The sequence below is a fragment of the Palaemon carinicauda genome, chromosome 1 (assembly GCF_036898095.1).
Source record: "Palaemon carinicauda isolate YSFRI2023 chromosome 1, ASM3689809v2, whole genome shotgun sequence".
Lineage (NCBI taxonomy): Eukaryota > Metazoa > Arthropoda > Malacostraca > Decapoda > Palaemonidae > Palaemon > Palaemon carinicauda.
In genome coordinates this window covers 19,578,919-19,593,918 of record NC_090725.1, presented here as the reverse complement: position 1 = coordinate 19,593,918, position 15,000 = coordinate 19,578,919, and the positions used below count along the sequence as shown (strand labels likewise).

Here is a 15,000-nt window from a genome sequence, read left to right as displayed (position 1 = left end):
TCTCCAAGGGTGATCTCCGGTATTGGGACCCTCAGGTATGTATTGTGTGCACTAACCTAATTACTGAGGCCTTTGATTCCCCTAGGGTGGCGGAATATAGGGATATAGCAAGGGAGAAGCTTCGTACCTGGGTAAGGGGCTTCCAGAAGAACACCTCTGGACCTTATCTTCCAAGTGAGAAGATGAGGGCGTATCTTTTCCCTAAGGCATCAGCTGATGCAGTGATTCCCCAGCCTCAAGAGGAGATCCCCAAGTTCAGATCTAGGTGGATGCTGAAGTCGCGGTCGCTATGCAAGACATCCAGTTAGATGACAGGATGTCTGACGTGGACGAGCGTCTGGAGGAAGTCCTCCTGGCAGAAGCTTGGTGAAGTTCAAGCTCCAGACGTTGTAGAGGAAAAGGTCGACGAGGTGTCGGCTACTCCGGTTCAGATCCCGGAGCCTATTCCCTCAACATCGGCCGGTCTCCCAGTAGAGCTGGGACAGGCCCTCTCTTCCATTGTTGGAATGATCCAACAAATGCAGAAGGAGAATCGGGAGAAGGCGGCTGCAATGGAACTGCGGATGCAGAGCCTTGCAGAATCACATGGGCCCCAGAAAAGGCTCAATGTGAAAGACCTTCCCTTGTGCTCAGATGCTAAACCATGGAGGTATGCTGAGCACATGCCGATGACGACTGGAAAGATCGTCATCTCGGATAAGTTGGGCTTAGTTCCCCTAGAGGAGGTGGAATTCTGGCCCAGCAAGACATCATATCCGGACAGTTATGTCCGGCTGAGGAAGGGACCAGCTTCAAAGGAGGAGACAGAGCCGAAGGAGGTCATAGTGATGGACCATACTAAGGCTCAAGCTCTGCTTTCATCCTCGTTGAAAGAGAGGGGCTTCTCTAACTCAAAGGTAGCTGCATTGAGCAAGAAGCTCCCTTCCTTTGTGTCCTCTCCTGCTAGAGCCTTCCCCTTTTTACAGAAAGGGTTTGCGGCTGTACTAAAAGCTGTCGAGGCTGGCAAGCCTTGCCCCTCCCTGGAGGAGTGTAAACCCTTGTCGCTGGCCCTGCCTATGGACCACAAAGACTGGAAGGACGTCCATCTTACGTTCTCAGTTGGGAAGTTGGAGGCTGATATCGCCGGACGTCAGTTCGGCGAGGACCTCCCTAAGCTGTCTGACTTTCTCTTGCGGAGAGAGTTCGAGACAGAAGAAAGACTGGCTGCCTCAATGTCTCTTCAGACTACTCTTGAGACGATGGCAAGTGACCCCAAGGTCCATAAAATGTTCATGGTGGTGGCCAAGACTCATCTAGCCACAGTGACGAAAGACCTTTATGGCTTCGTCAAGGCGAGGAGAGCTTGTAGGGAGTTCGTGTTCACCTCGGCTACGGTGAGGCACGAGCCAAGGAAACTAATCTCCTTCAACATTTGGGGCAAAGACCTTTTCCCTACCGATTTGGTCAAAGAAGTAGTTGATAAGGCCGCCTTGGAGAATAGAAACCTTCTCCAGAAGTGGGGCCTGGCTATCAAAAGAAAGTCTTCCCCGGATGAGGGTCCTCAACCAAAGAGGAAGACTATGAGGACTAGGCTACCGTCTCGGCCAGCCAAGCCTTTTAGACAGCAACAGCAACTGCAATTGCCATTGCCTCCAGTGCCCCAGATCATGGCACAAACCCCGACCACTTTTCAGTGGGGACGGCAGTCCAAGTGGGATGATACCGGTAGGAGGGAGACTCCTGAAATTTCGGGATCGGTGGACCTTCGATCCCTGGGCCCACAGCCTACTCAAAAATGGACTGGGCTGGAGCTGGTACAGCACTCCACCCCCGTGCCTTCGGTTTTTCCAACACTCCACCCCCGTTCTGGAGGAGTTCGTTCAAGAACTGTTGGAGAAAAATGTGATCCGAAAGGTGAAGTCCATCAAATTCAAAGGGAGGCTGTTTTGTGTTCTCAAGAAAGACTCTGAAAAGCTCAGAGTCATTCTGGACTTGTCGCCACTCAACAAGTTCATAGTGAATTGCAAATTCAAGATGCTGACACTGCAACACATAAGGACCTTACTGCCCAAGAGGGCATTTTCCGTCTCTATAGACTTGTCACACGCCTATTGGCACATTCCAATCAACCGTCAACTCTCCCCCTACCTAGGGTTCAGGCTACAACGAAGACTATACGTCTTCAGAGCCATGCCATTCGGGCTAAACATAGCCCCAAGGATTTTTACGAAGCTTGCGAGCGTAGCTCTCAAACAATTACGCCTAAAGGGAATTCAGGTAGTAGCCTACCTGGACGACTGGTTGGTGTGGGCAGCATCCGAGACAGAATGCTTGCAAGCTTCCAGTCAAGTGATCCAGTTCCTAGAGTACCTAGGTTTCAAGATCAACAGAAAAAAGTCTCGACTTTCTCCATCTCAAAAGTTCCAGTGGCTGGGAATCCACTGGGACCTTTTGTCACACCGTTTCTCCATCCCGGCGAAGAAAAGGAAGGAGATAGCGGGTTCTGTCAAGAGACTTCTAGATTCCGAAAGGATATCAAGACGCGAACAGGAGAGGGTACTGGGCTCTCTCCAGTTTGCTTCGGTGATAGACCCAGTGCTAAGAGCACAGCTAAAGGATGCAACCGGAGTTTGGAGAAGTTATGCATCAAACGCGCGAAGAGATCTGAGAAGAGCAGTTCCGCTTCGTCTACGTACTCTTCTCAGGCCTTGGTCCCAAGCCAGACATCTAAAGAAGTCGGTTCTTCTTGAGCCACCTCCCCCGTCGGTGACGATTCACTCAGACGCCTCGAAGGAGGGATGGGGAGGTCACTCTCAACGGAAAAAAGTCCAGGGGACTTGGTCCAAGCTATTTAAGACCTTTCACATAAACTTTCTAGAAGCTATGGCAGTGCTCCTTACCTTAAAGAAAGTTTCCCCGCGTCACTCGATCCACATAAGGTTGTTGATGGACAGCGAGGTAGTTGTGAGATGCTTGAATCGACAAGGATCGAGGTCACCACCTCTCAACCAGGTGATGTTGGCCATCTTCTGATTGGCGGAAAAGAAGAAGTGGTACCTGTCGGCAGTTCACCTTCAAGGAGTCCGCAATGTGACAGCGGACGCTCTATCCAGGTTCACACCGATAGAGTCGGAATGGTCCTTAGACGCAGGATCATTCTCCTTCATTCTGAATCAAGTCCCAGAACTGCAGATAGACCTCTTTGCGACGAAAGACAACAAGAAGTTGCCCCTGTACGTGTCCCCGTACGAGGACCCCTTCGCGGAAGCAGTGGACGCGATGTCCCTCGACTGGAACAGAATGGTCCAGGATTTATCTGTTCCCTCCTCACAACCTTCTGTTGAGGGTCCTCAACAAACTGAGATCCTTCAAGGGGGTAGCGGCAATAGTGGCCCACAAGTGGCCGAACAGCGTGTGGTTCCCCCTGGCATTGGAACTTCAGCTGAAGTTTGTACCGCTACCAGATCCAGTTCTGACCCAGCGAGTCCAGAAGTCGACTGTCTGCGCTTCATTACAGAAAACCCGGACCCTGCAGCTCATGATTTTCTCTCCCTAGCGGTGAGAAAGCGTTTCGGGATTTCGAAAGCCAGCATAGACTTCCTAGAGGAATATAAGTGCAAATCTACTAGAAGGCAATATGAGTCATCTTGGAGAAAATGGGTGGCCTTTGTCAAGGCGAAGAATCCGCAGGAGATCTCGACAGACTTCTGCTTATCTTTCTTCATCCACCTCCATGGTCAAGGATTGGCAGCTAACACGATTTCAGCGTGTAAGTCTGCTTTGACAAGACCCATTCTATATGCCTTCCAGGTCGACCTAGGTAACGAGATCTTTAATAAAGTTCCGAAAGCCTGCGCTAGGCTCAGACCTTCAGCACCTCCAAAGGCCATTTCATGGTCTTTAGACAAAGTTCTTCATTTCGCTTCTCTGTTGAGCAATGAAGAGTGTGCGTTAAAGGATTTGACACAAAAAGTTATTTTCCTATTTGCACTCGCGTCCGGGGCCAGGGTTAGTGAGATTGTAGCCCTCTCGAGAGAGGCAGGTCGTGTTCAGTTCCTGGATGGGGGAGAACTGAACCTGTTTCCGGATCCTACGTTTCTCGCCAAGAATGAGTTACCCACCAACAGGTGGGGTCCCTGGAGAATCTGTCCTCTGAAAGAAGATGAATCTCTATGTCCAGTAGAATGCCTAAAGTTCTATCTTCATAGAACTTCAGACTTCAAGGGTGGTCAACTATTCAGGGGAGAAACATCAGGCTCAAATTTATCTCTGAATCAACTCAGAGCGAAAATCACATATTTTATTCGCAGAGCGGATCCTGACAGTACACCCGCAGGTCACGATCCGAGGAAATTTGCCTCATCCTTAAATTTCTTTAATTGTATGGATTTTGAACATCTCCGTTCATACACTGGCTGGAAGTCTTCCAGAGTGTTCTTTCGCCATTATGCGAAGCAAGTAGAGGAATAGAGATCTGTGGTAGCAGTGGGTCGCGTCGTTAACCCTACTGTTTAACTCTGCGAGGAACAGTGTTTTTAATTGGGACGATTAATTCCAGGGTGAGTGTGTAGTTACATACTGTACTACAAACTAAGTGAGGGCACTGAGTTGCCCATGTAGACTGTTCCATTTCCAAAGGTGAACCTAGCATAAGTGCAGACGTGTGCCGAGCGTTTCTAACACTAATGTCATTGATTTGTAATACAGACTTTTATGACTTTGATACCTCGGTATCTTAAAAGTGGCATTTAATGTTTTTTCTTTCAGATAAACAAGTTCTGTTTACTATCATACTTATGCTTAAAGTTTTGGGTTATCCTCTTCTTATATATATATATATATATATATATATATATATATATATATATATATATATATATATATATATATATATATATATATATATATATATATATATATATATATATATATATATATATATATATATATATATATATATATATATATATATATATATATATATATATATATATATATATATATATATATATATATATATATATATTGTGGTTAACCTGTCTGTTTATTGTCTGTCAATAAAATGGTTCTTGAGAACCTTGCGTCTCCTTCACCTGTGTCAATTTATTGGTATAATTGAGCATTCATTCTATGTACCTTATCTGGGATAATTCTAATAGAATTGTTCCTTTATGCAAGCTATGTTGCATTGGTTTATGCTTTCCCTTAACGGGAGGACTCCGTCCCATAAGGGGACGATGGCGGTTTTACTAGTTTCCTCCTATGCGGATATAAACCTTTGTCCAATACAAGTATTGTGCGGAGAACTGGTCGATATTTCATATTGACGCAGTGGTTCTTTACAAACTATGCTTTACTTAATATAGGGTGACACCACTATATTAGCTTGCCTGGTATTCATACATAGGTATATGTACTCTTCGAGACTTTTCCAGAGTCTAGTAGGACTCTTCCCTGTAGGAGGCAGGAAGCTCTAACATGGTTTATAGTTAGTTGAAAAGATGTATAACGGTAACATCTTAGGTCTCTAGGTCTAGTCGACCGGGAAAAATTACCCCCGGGGAGTACGGCACGTTCTGAGAATCCACAGATACAGTAATGCTCTGGTATACTTCCATCAGGACGACATGGCTTGAGCCCAAAAAACGGATTTTGAGCGAAGCGAAAAATGTATTTTTGGGTGAGATGGCCATGTCGTCCTGATGGACCCGCCCTTCCCTTTCTAAGAAAGGGCTGTAGGACCCCTCCCTACATACAGTATCTGTAGCACCTCGTGTACGCAACAAGGAATACAGATGGCGCCAGGCACGCTTACGAAACGGGAGATAGGGAGCCTTGGGAGCGGCTCCCCCTTTTTCTTTCCCGATTTCGTTTCTTGCCAATTGACCCCTGCGATACGTAATCTCTGTTCGGGGTGTAGATTGCCATGTGGCGTGTCAAGAATACGTCCTCTGATATGTCGCGATATCCCTTTCACGAGGGATACTCGTTCCAGGAGTAAGAATTCTGGTACCTTAAGGTAAATTCTCTGGGTGTGGAGGATTAATTTTATTTTAATTTATTTTTTTTGTTTGCCAAATAAAGAGAGAGAGAGAGAGAGAGAGAGAGAGAGAGTGTGAGTGTGTTTATTTAAGTTTTGTCAGGGAGAGAGAGAGAGAGAGAGAGAGAGAGAGAGAGAGAGAGAGAGAGAGAGAGAGAAATTGTTTACAGTATTGGCTTTAGCTTTGTCATTAGAGAGAGAGAGAGAGAGAGAGAGAGAGAGAGAGAGAGTGTGTGTGTGTGTGTGAGCGAGTGTTTATTTACTTAAGTTTGTCAAACCGCAAGAAAGAAAGAAAGAGTGTTTATTTGCTTTAGTTTCGTCAGAGAGAGAGAGAGAATTTCATTTGCTTCGTTTTGTTAGATAGCGCGTGCGCAAGAGAGTATGTGTGTATGTGCGTTTGTGTGTGCGTGTTTTGTGTGTCCGCGGTGCGCGCTGAGGAAAGGGTAATTAGCGAATGATTGTTTGAAGTTGGAAAGATTGTTGGTATAATTGAGGTTGTTTGTTTACCTTTTTAGCTAGGATAGGGTGGTGATGAATGTCTTGGGCGAAAGCATTGGATATCGAACGATTGTAGGAGTCGGCTGTGTATTTTTCTTTGCTCTTCGAAAGCCGGCTGTGAAGCTTTTTTTTATATTCTGAGTAAGTACTGTTTTTCTTATTTTTGTTAGGGGCGTTCATGAGTGATAGAAAGTTTATTGTTTATCTTTGATTATGGTGCGATAGTTAAGTTAGTTAGGAGTGTTCATAAGTGTTTTTTTATTTTGGCAGGCCGCGATTCCTCCTTTGGAGAAACTTAAATTTTTGACTATTGATGACCTGGCTTACTTAAGGAACTTGTGTTTAGAATGCTCTAGTGGATTGATCAACTGTTGACGACCTGGCCTGTTTATTACAATTACGATTTCGATTGCTGTTACTGATGAGGATGATGATGATGATGATGATGACGATATAGACTGCCAAATTAAGTGAGGCAGTTATAGCAGATTGTGCCAGTGTTGCGTCTGCCAGGGAGTTGTGGCTTTGGCCGAAAAGGACTGTTGGCCCTTGTGTGGACAACGACGTCCACACATAAACAAATATTGGTTTTGGTGTGTCACGTGTGTGTGGATAAAGAGTTCCACTTATAAACAAATATTGGTTTTGGGTGTGTTAATTTTAAGTGTTAGGGTTTTTTATTTGAATGGTGATACGGTTTTTTTTGGTATATTTATGAATGTAATGATTTGTTTTACGTGTATTTATTTTGGTTGTTGGTGGTTTATATGTTAAGCTTATTTTGAATGCAGAATTTTTGCTTTTGGTTGCGTTAATATAGTTTTAAGGCTATGTTTTGTTTTCATTTTCCTTCTGTCCAAGAGTCTAGTTTAAAGTAAAGTAAGGGGAAAGTTTGTGTTGTGGGATATTTTGAATGAAGAGTGATCAAAGGTGTGGGGGTTTGTTTTTGTTGACATCCCGCCACATAAATTTGGCGCCCGAACAGGGACTGCCGAGGTGGGATAGAAGCTGGACTGTTGGACGAAGGACGGAATTAGGATTAAGGTTGATGAAAAATGGAGGAGCAATTAAGGGTTTTGAGGGAGGAATTGCGGCTGAGTAAGGAGCGTGAGGAGAGGTTGCTAGTAGAGAATGAGAGGTTGAACTGGGAGAATGCGGTGATGCAGAAGGAGCTTAGGGAGTTAAAGGGAACTGTAGCGAAAGTGGAAGAATGTTTTGAGATGAGGATGAAAGAGAATGAGGAACGAATGGAGAAACGAATGGAAGATATGATAGGGCAAGTAATGGGGATGATGTAAACTGTTGTAGGTGAAGGTGCAGTCGGAGGAGTGGCTTCTGCTTCTGGTAACGGGTTGATTGTGGAAGAGGATAGGGTAAGTGATAATGGGAACGGTAGTGATAGTGATATTGAAAGTAAAGGGCCTAGACATAGTAAGATTGGAACGAAGGGTGATAGGAAGAAGGAGAAGAAAGGTAAAGATAATGTGAAGAAAGAAAAGAAGAAAGGTCAGGGTGTGAGTGAGGATGATCATGAATGGGTGAAGGTGGTAAGTAAGAAAAAGGGTAAGAAGGGAATAGTTAAAGATAGGACTTTGAGTGTAGAATTAGATTCATTGTATTCAAATGAAGAAGAAGGCAACAAGAAGGGAGTAGACAGTGAAGATAGTAGTGAGAATGAAGTAGAGGAAGTTTGTAAGACAGTGTTTATGAGAGAGGTTCCTAGGTGTGCAAGTTTTAATGAACATAGCAGTAGGGATGTATATGACTTCTTTAGGGAATATGAAAAGTTTTGTCAGGCTAAGTATGGGGATAGTAAGAGAGTTTGGGCTAGGGAGTTGGGAGAATTTTTGTCAGGATATTTGTTGACGATGTATGGGGTGATAATGAGTGTAGGAGAGGTTGAGTATGAAAGTGTAAAGAATAGGATAATTGAACAGGTAAAACGTATGAAAGGTAGTGTTAGGTATAAGCGAAAAAATGATTTTGATGAAGCACGAATGAAGGTGGGTGAAGCAATCTCGATGTATGTATGTCGGTTAGAAACATTGGCTAGAAAGAAGTATGGGGACGAAGGAATAAACGAAAATAAGGAACTAATGAAGAAGTTTTTGGGTACAGTACCAGAGAGTGTGTGTGAGTTTATTAATTTGAAACGGAAGGAGAAAATGAGATGGACTAGAGAGAGATTGACTTGGGATGATATTTTAGAGATAGTTGAGGATTACGAGTTAGATAGGTGTATGAAAGAAAGTAAATCTGTGAGTGTAAGAACTGGAATGGAGGAATGTGTGCCAGAATTTGGTAGTTTTAGAGATGCTGTTATGAGAGGGCCAATGAGGGCAGCTGATAGTGTAGTAGATAGAAGTGTTAGGGTGAGTAATGTAGGAATACCTATGCCGAGAAATGACGGGTTTAGACAGGGAAATCAAGTTTGGAGAGATAGAAGTGCTAGTACGCAGCAAGTTAGGTTAGGTAGTGGTATCCGTGAAGAGAGGTGTTATAGGTGTGGGAAGGTAGGACATAAAAAGAACGAGTGTAGATGGGCATTAGGAGCATGTTTCGGGTGTGGAGAGACAGGGCATCGTATTAGCGACTGTAAGAAAGAGAAAGTGGTTAAGTGTTATCGGTGTGGTATGACTGGACACATAGCGAGTGGATGCCGTAATAATCGTATGAATGTAATTTGTGGTAATTGTGGTAAGGATGGTCATTATGCTAGAATGTGCAAGGAGCAACGGGGTAAGTGTACTGAATGTGGTGCAGATGGGCATGTAGCTAGGGTTTGTAGAAAGAAGGGGTCAAGTCAGCCAGGATGTTCGGGAAACTAATTAATCAGAGGGTTCAGCTGGGTGAGTCCTCGTGTGTGTGGGGAGTGAATGTGATGCATGTTCGTGAGGGTTTATTGCATGAAGATGTGATGGGAGAAAGAGCACATGATTGCATGAGTGTGAAAATGATTTTTAATGGTATAGAGTTGGTTGGTTTGATTGATACTGGTTGTGGTGTCAATTTAATGTTTAGGAATGCATATGATAAGGTAAAAGAGGTTTGTGAATTTAAGGGATGTAAGGGTGAAGTAAAAGGTATTGGTAATTTGCGTATGCCTGTGCAAGGAAAGTTGCGGGAAAATGTTATGATTGGGGGGCTGATGATGGAAGATAATGATTTTTACGTGGTTGAGGGAGCGAATGAGAAATATGACGTACTGCTTGGGTATAAATTTCTGAAAAAATGTGGTATGATTGTACATCCAAGTGTGAATATGATTGAAATAAAGGTTAAAGGTAATATTTGTGGGGAATTTTATTTAAAGGAAGACGGCAGAGTGAGTACGAAGGTGTGGAAGGGAGTGCCGTTGATAGCAAAGGAAAGTGTAAAGTTATCGGGTAAGAAAGGTGAGGTTATTAGTGTAAAAGTTGCATGGCCGAGCAGTCTGGGAATTTCAAATAGTGACAAGGATGAATATGTAGTGGAAGGTATGGAAGCAGGTAATTTGGTGAAAACGAGTGCGTATATATATGATGGTGTTATGAATATGCAGGAACCCAAGGTGTATGTAAGGTTGTTGCCGTGTGTTAGGAGGAAGAGAGTACGCGGAATACGTGAGGGTGATTGCATGGGATGTATGTATACACTGATTAATGTAGAGGATGGAAGATATGTTAAGGCGAGACAGGTGATGTCTGGTAAGGTAAAGAACGATGACGATTGGGATTACGATACGTTGAAAGGAAGAATTAAGTTAGATGAGAGTATAAGTGAGGTCAAAAGGGAACGATTGCTTAAGATGTTATGGGATAAGCGGAGAGTTATGAGTCTCTGTGACGATGATTGTGGGGGGTCAGACCTGCCAGAATTTAAAATAGTTCTCAGTGATGATACCCCCATATATCAGCGTCCCAGGCATTTTTCTCCGCCTATTGCCAAGGAGATAGAGGAGCAGTGTCAGGAATTAGAACAAATGGGTGTAATAGAAAGGAGTGAGAGTGCCTGGAATAGCCCTATTGTACCAGTAAGAAAGCCGGATGGAAGTTTACGTATGTGTATTGATTATAGGAAGGTGAATGAGGTGACTGTTAAAGAACGTTTTCCAATGAATGTGGTGTCTGATTGTGTTTATAAGATGCATGGAATGAAAGTTTTTACTAAATTAGATTTGGTGAGGGGCTATTACCAGATGCCTCTGGCAGAGGGGAGCAGGCCCATTACCGCATTTTCAAGTACAAATTGTCACTACCAATTTAAAAGGTTGAGTTTTGGTCTTGCTAATGCGCCTGCTGCCTTCCAAAGAGCGATGAATGTTGTATTGGCTGGTTTCGATCGACAGAAGGTGACTGTTTTTATAGATGATATTCTGATTGCGAGCGAGACTGTTGAGGAACATATGCGGTTGCTTGAGGCAGTGTTGATGCGATTAATTGAAGTTGGTGTGAAAATTAAGCTTGAGAAGTGTACATGGTTGTTCAGGGAGGTGGAATTTCTTGGGCATGTAGTGGGTGAATCTGGTATAAGGAAGAGTGACAAGTTTGTGAATAAGGTGCGAGAATTTCCACGTCCCCGGACTGTGCGTGAGTTGCGAGGTTTTCTTGGTTTGGTTGAGTTTGGTCGCAAGTTTGTTAGAGATTGTTCAGGTATAGGGAAGCCTTTGAATGAATGGACGGGTAAAAGGAATAGTACAAAATTAAAATGGGATGATCGGATGATAGAAGCGTTTGAAAGGTTGAAGGAAGAGGCCGCGAAAGACGTCACTTTGGCATTTCCAGACTACAGTGAAAATGCGAGTATGCTAGAGTTGTATACGGATGCGAGTGGGGTTAGTATGGGTGGTTGTTTGGTTCAAATGCAGAGAGTAAATGGAGAAGAGCAATTGAGAGTAATAGCGTATGTTAGTAAAGCGTTTAATAAAGCTGAGCGGAAGTATTCGACGATTGACAGGGAATTGGCTGCAATACGATTTTGTGTGAAAGCATTGAAAGTATTTTTGTATGGTGTAAAATTCATTGTGCGTACTGACCATCAGCCCCTAGTGTACATGATAAGGAAAGAGTGTGTGAATGCAAGGGTTGCTAGGACCATAGAGGATTTGAATGAATTTGATTTTAGGTTAGAATATGTACCGGGAAATAAGAATGTGATAGCAGATGCGATGTCGAGGATGCATGGGAGGATGGAAGATAAAGAGAGTAATCTGAATTCTGAAAGGTTGCCTGAAGGTTTAGTTGTGGAGCAGAGTTGTGAAGGGGAAGATATGGTATATAAGTGTATCCTGATGGGTTTAAGTAAGTTAATACAAGAGGGGTTAGATACGGAAATACCAGGTAGCGTAAGCGAGCTTAAAAGAAGGGTGATGAATGAAGTGTCAAAAGAAATGGTGTATGAGGAGGAGAGTAGTGTACTAGAAGGGGAAGTATTATCAAAGATATTAATGGTGGTAAGTATGTTGTATGGTGTAACTGTGTATTTGTATTTTGGATGGAATCGACCGATGGAATATAGGGCATGTAAGGAGAATGATAGGGAATATATTTTGAGGATTCAATGTAAGGAGGAATGTTGCAAATTGTTGAGTGAGAAGGATAATGGTGCAAGTGACCTTAATCTAAGATATGGGGGTATAGAGGACAGTGAACATGATGATGAACATATTGGTGAAGTGAGTGACAGAATTGAAAGGAGAGTAAATGTATGTATGCATGGTGTAAAAGGAAGGATGATGACGTATGTGAATATAAATGAGAATGAATATTGTAGTTTAATTGATACGGGTGCTCAAGTGTCATTAGTAAATGAGTCGGTTATCAGGGAAATTGAGAGGTACAATTGGGAAGTGAAAAGACAGTGTACGAGTGTGAGAATTCATGGAATAGGTCAGGGAAGTTTACTTGTTTGGGAAGAAGTGAGGTTGAAAGTGAAACTAGGGAGTATGGAAGTTGAACATAATTTTATTGTAATGGGAGAGAATGAAATGCCTAGTTGTTTTTTGATGGGAATAGATTTTTTGAGGTTGCACCATGTGTCAGTTGATGTTGGTAAGGGTTTGCTTTCAAAGAATGGCTGTAAGGTAATAGTAATCGAGGATAATAGTGTATTCATGGCGAATTTTGTTGGCATGATTGATATTGCAAAAAGTGAAGATGATTTGTTGAGCAAAGAAGAGGTGGAAGAAATGCAAGGTGAATGTTTAGAGATAAATAGGTTACGTGAATGTATTTTAAATGGTATTAGGGTGGAAGAATGGCCGTGTGATTTGGAAGCGTATAAGAAAGTTGTTAAAAGGTTTATTGTTTGTAAGAATATTGTGTATTTTTTGCATAGGGGAATGGATGAAGATATATATGTTCCTGTATTTCCAATGCATGCAGCTGTAAGTATGTGTATGGTAGTGCATGACAGGTATGGGCATATGGGGAAGAATAAATTGTGGGAATGCATGCGAGAGAGGTTGTTTACGCCTGGGTTGAGCCAAATTTGTAGGGATGTAGCGACTACTTGTGAGGATTGTCAGAAGGGAAAGTATCAGAGCATGCATGCAAGTCCGCCTATTTTGAGGTTACGTATGAAAGAGCCATTTGAGATGTTTGTGATTGATTGTGTTTCGTTGCCTGTGACTGCGAGGAGACATGTGGGAATGATTGTCATGGTCGATCATATGAGCAAGTTTGCGTATGCCATACCCATCAAGAATAAAAGAAGTGAGACTGTAGCGAGAATGGTAAGTCAAGTGATGTTGCCGATGAGTGTGTGTAAGCCTGCAAAAATGTTAAGTGACAATGGTCCGGAGTTTGTTGGATGGGAGTTTGAGCAGATGTTGAGAGAATGGGGCATTGAACATGTGTATTCGACTCCGTATATGCCAAGTGCGAATGGTTTGGCTGAAAGGACTGTAAGAACTTTGACAGAAATTTTGCGGATGATGAGTACATGTGATAATGATTGGGATTTATATGTTGGGCGTGCGTTGTGGGCGTATAATGCGACTGTGCACAAGAGTACTGGTATGTCTCCGTGTAAGTTTGTGTTGAATTTTGAAAAGATAGTAAGACCGAGATTGAGTGTGTCCGAGAATGATAGAGATGTTTGGAAGAAAGCAAATGAGAGATTTGAAAGCTACAAAGTGGGAGAGAAAGTGTTAAAAGAAGTAATTGAAAAGGGAAGAATGAATGTCAATAAGGTACGTGATAAGTTTGAAGGTCCATATGAGGTGTTAGATGTTGGTTCTAGTGGGTTGAGTTATGTTTTAGGTAAAGTAAGTGTGGATGGTAGTGTGGAAAAGGTTAGGGCACACCACAATCAGTTGCGGAAATGGAAGGAGGTACCAAGATATATTCAGGAGAATGGTATGAATAAATGGCTGAAAACGAACAAGTATGAACCGAGTATGTGTGAGGCATTAGGTTTAGAAGATAAGCAATTGGTGTTAGTAGAGTATGGAAGGAAAAAGAAGTCTGAGAATTTTACTGGGGATAAAAGGCGGGAAAATATTGTAGTTGTAGGTGGGAATCAGAATAAGCAGGACAAGGGTGTAAATGTACAGGTGAGTATGGAAGATAAATGTATTAATACAGATGAAACTTGGATGAGTATGAATGATACTTATAGTGTGTGTGGTTTTTCGTTAGATGAGGCAAGAGAACGTATGACGGACACGAGAATGAAAGATAGGAGAATGATAAGCAGTATGAATGATTCTTTTGTTAAAGTAGAAAATGGTTTAGATGTAATGGATGAATTGTTGACAGAAATTAGTGGGATTTTCGGGCCAGATGAAACTGAGGTAGATGAAATAGTGAATGATATCTTAGACGAGCAGAGCATAGACGGGACTCGTAACAGTACGTTGAATGAAAACGACATGGAAGAAGTGAATGAGAGAGTGCAGGTATATGAAGGCCCAGTTACTCGAAGCCGAGGCCCTGTTCCTGATTGCGACTGGGTAATGAGAAAATAGGTAAGTGTTGTGTGAGGATTTGGCAAAGTAAGGGGGGAGGAATGTGGAGGATTAATTTTATTTTAATTTATTTTTTTTGTTTGCCAAATCAAGAGAGAGAGAGAGAGAGAGAGAGAGAGTGTGAGTGTGTTTATTTAAGTTTTGTCAGGGAGAGAGAGAGAGAGAGAGAGAGAGAGAGAGAGAGAGAGAGAGAGAAATTGTTTACAGTATTGGCTTTAGCTTTGTCATTAGAGAGAGAGAGAGAGAGAGAGAGAGAGAGAGTGTGTGTGTGTGTGAGCGAGTGTTTATTTACTTAAGTTTGTCAAACCGCAAGAAAGAAAGAAAGAGTGTTTATTTGCTTTAGTTTCGTCAGAGAGAGAGAGAGAATTTCATTTGCTTCGTTTTGTTAGATAGCGCGTGCGCAAGAGAGTATGTGTGTATGTGCGTTTGTGTGTGCGTGTTTTGTGTGTCCGCGGTGCGCGCTGAGGAAAGGGTAATTAGCGAATGATTGTTTGAAGTTGGAAAGATTGTTGGTATAATTGAGGTTGTTTGTTTA

General features: G+C 42.8%; 1 protein-coding gene across 1 annotated transcript in view; it reads right to left on the bottom strand.

Moving 5' to 3' along the window:
- Positions 1–15,000, bottom strand: part of LOC137623469 (uncharacterized) — an 802,186-nt gene that overhangs the window by 68,909 nt on the left and 718,277 nt on the right.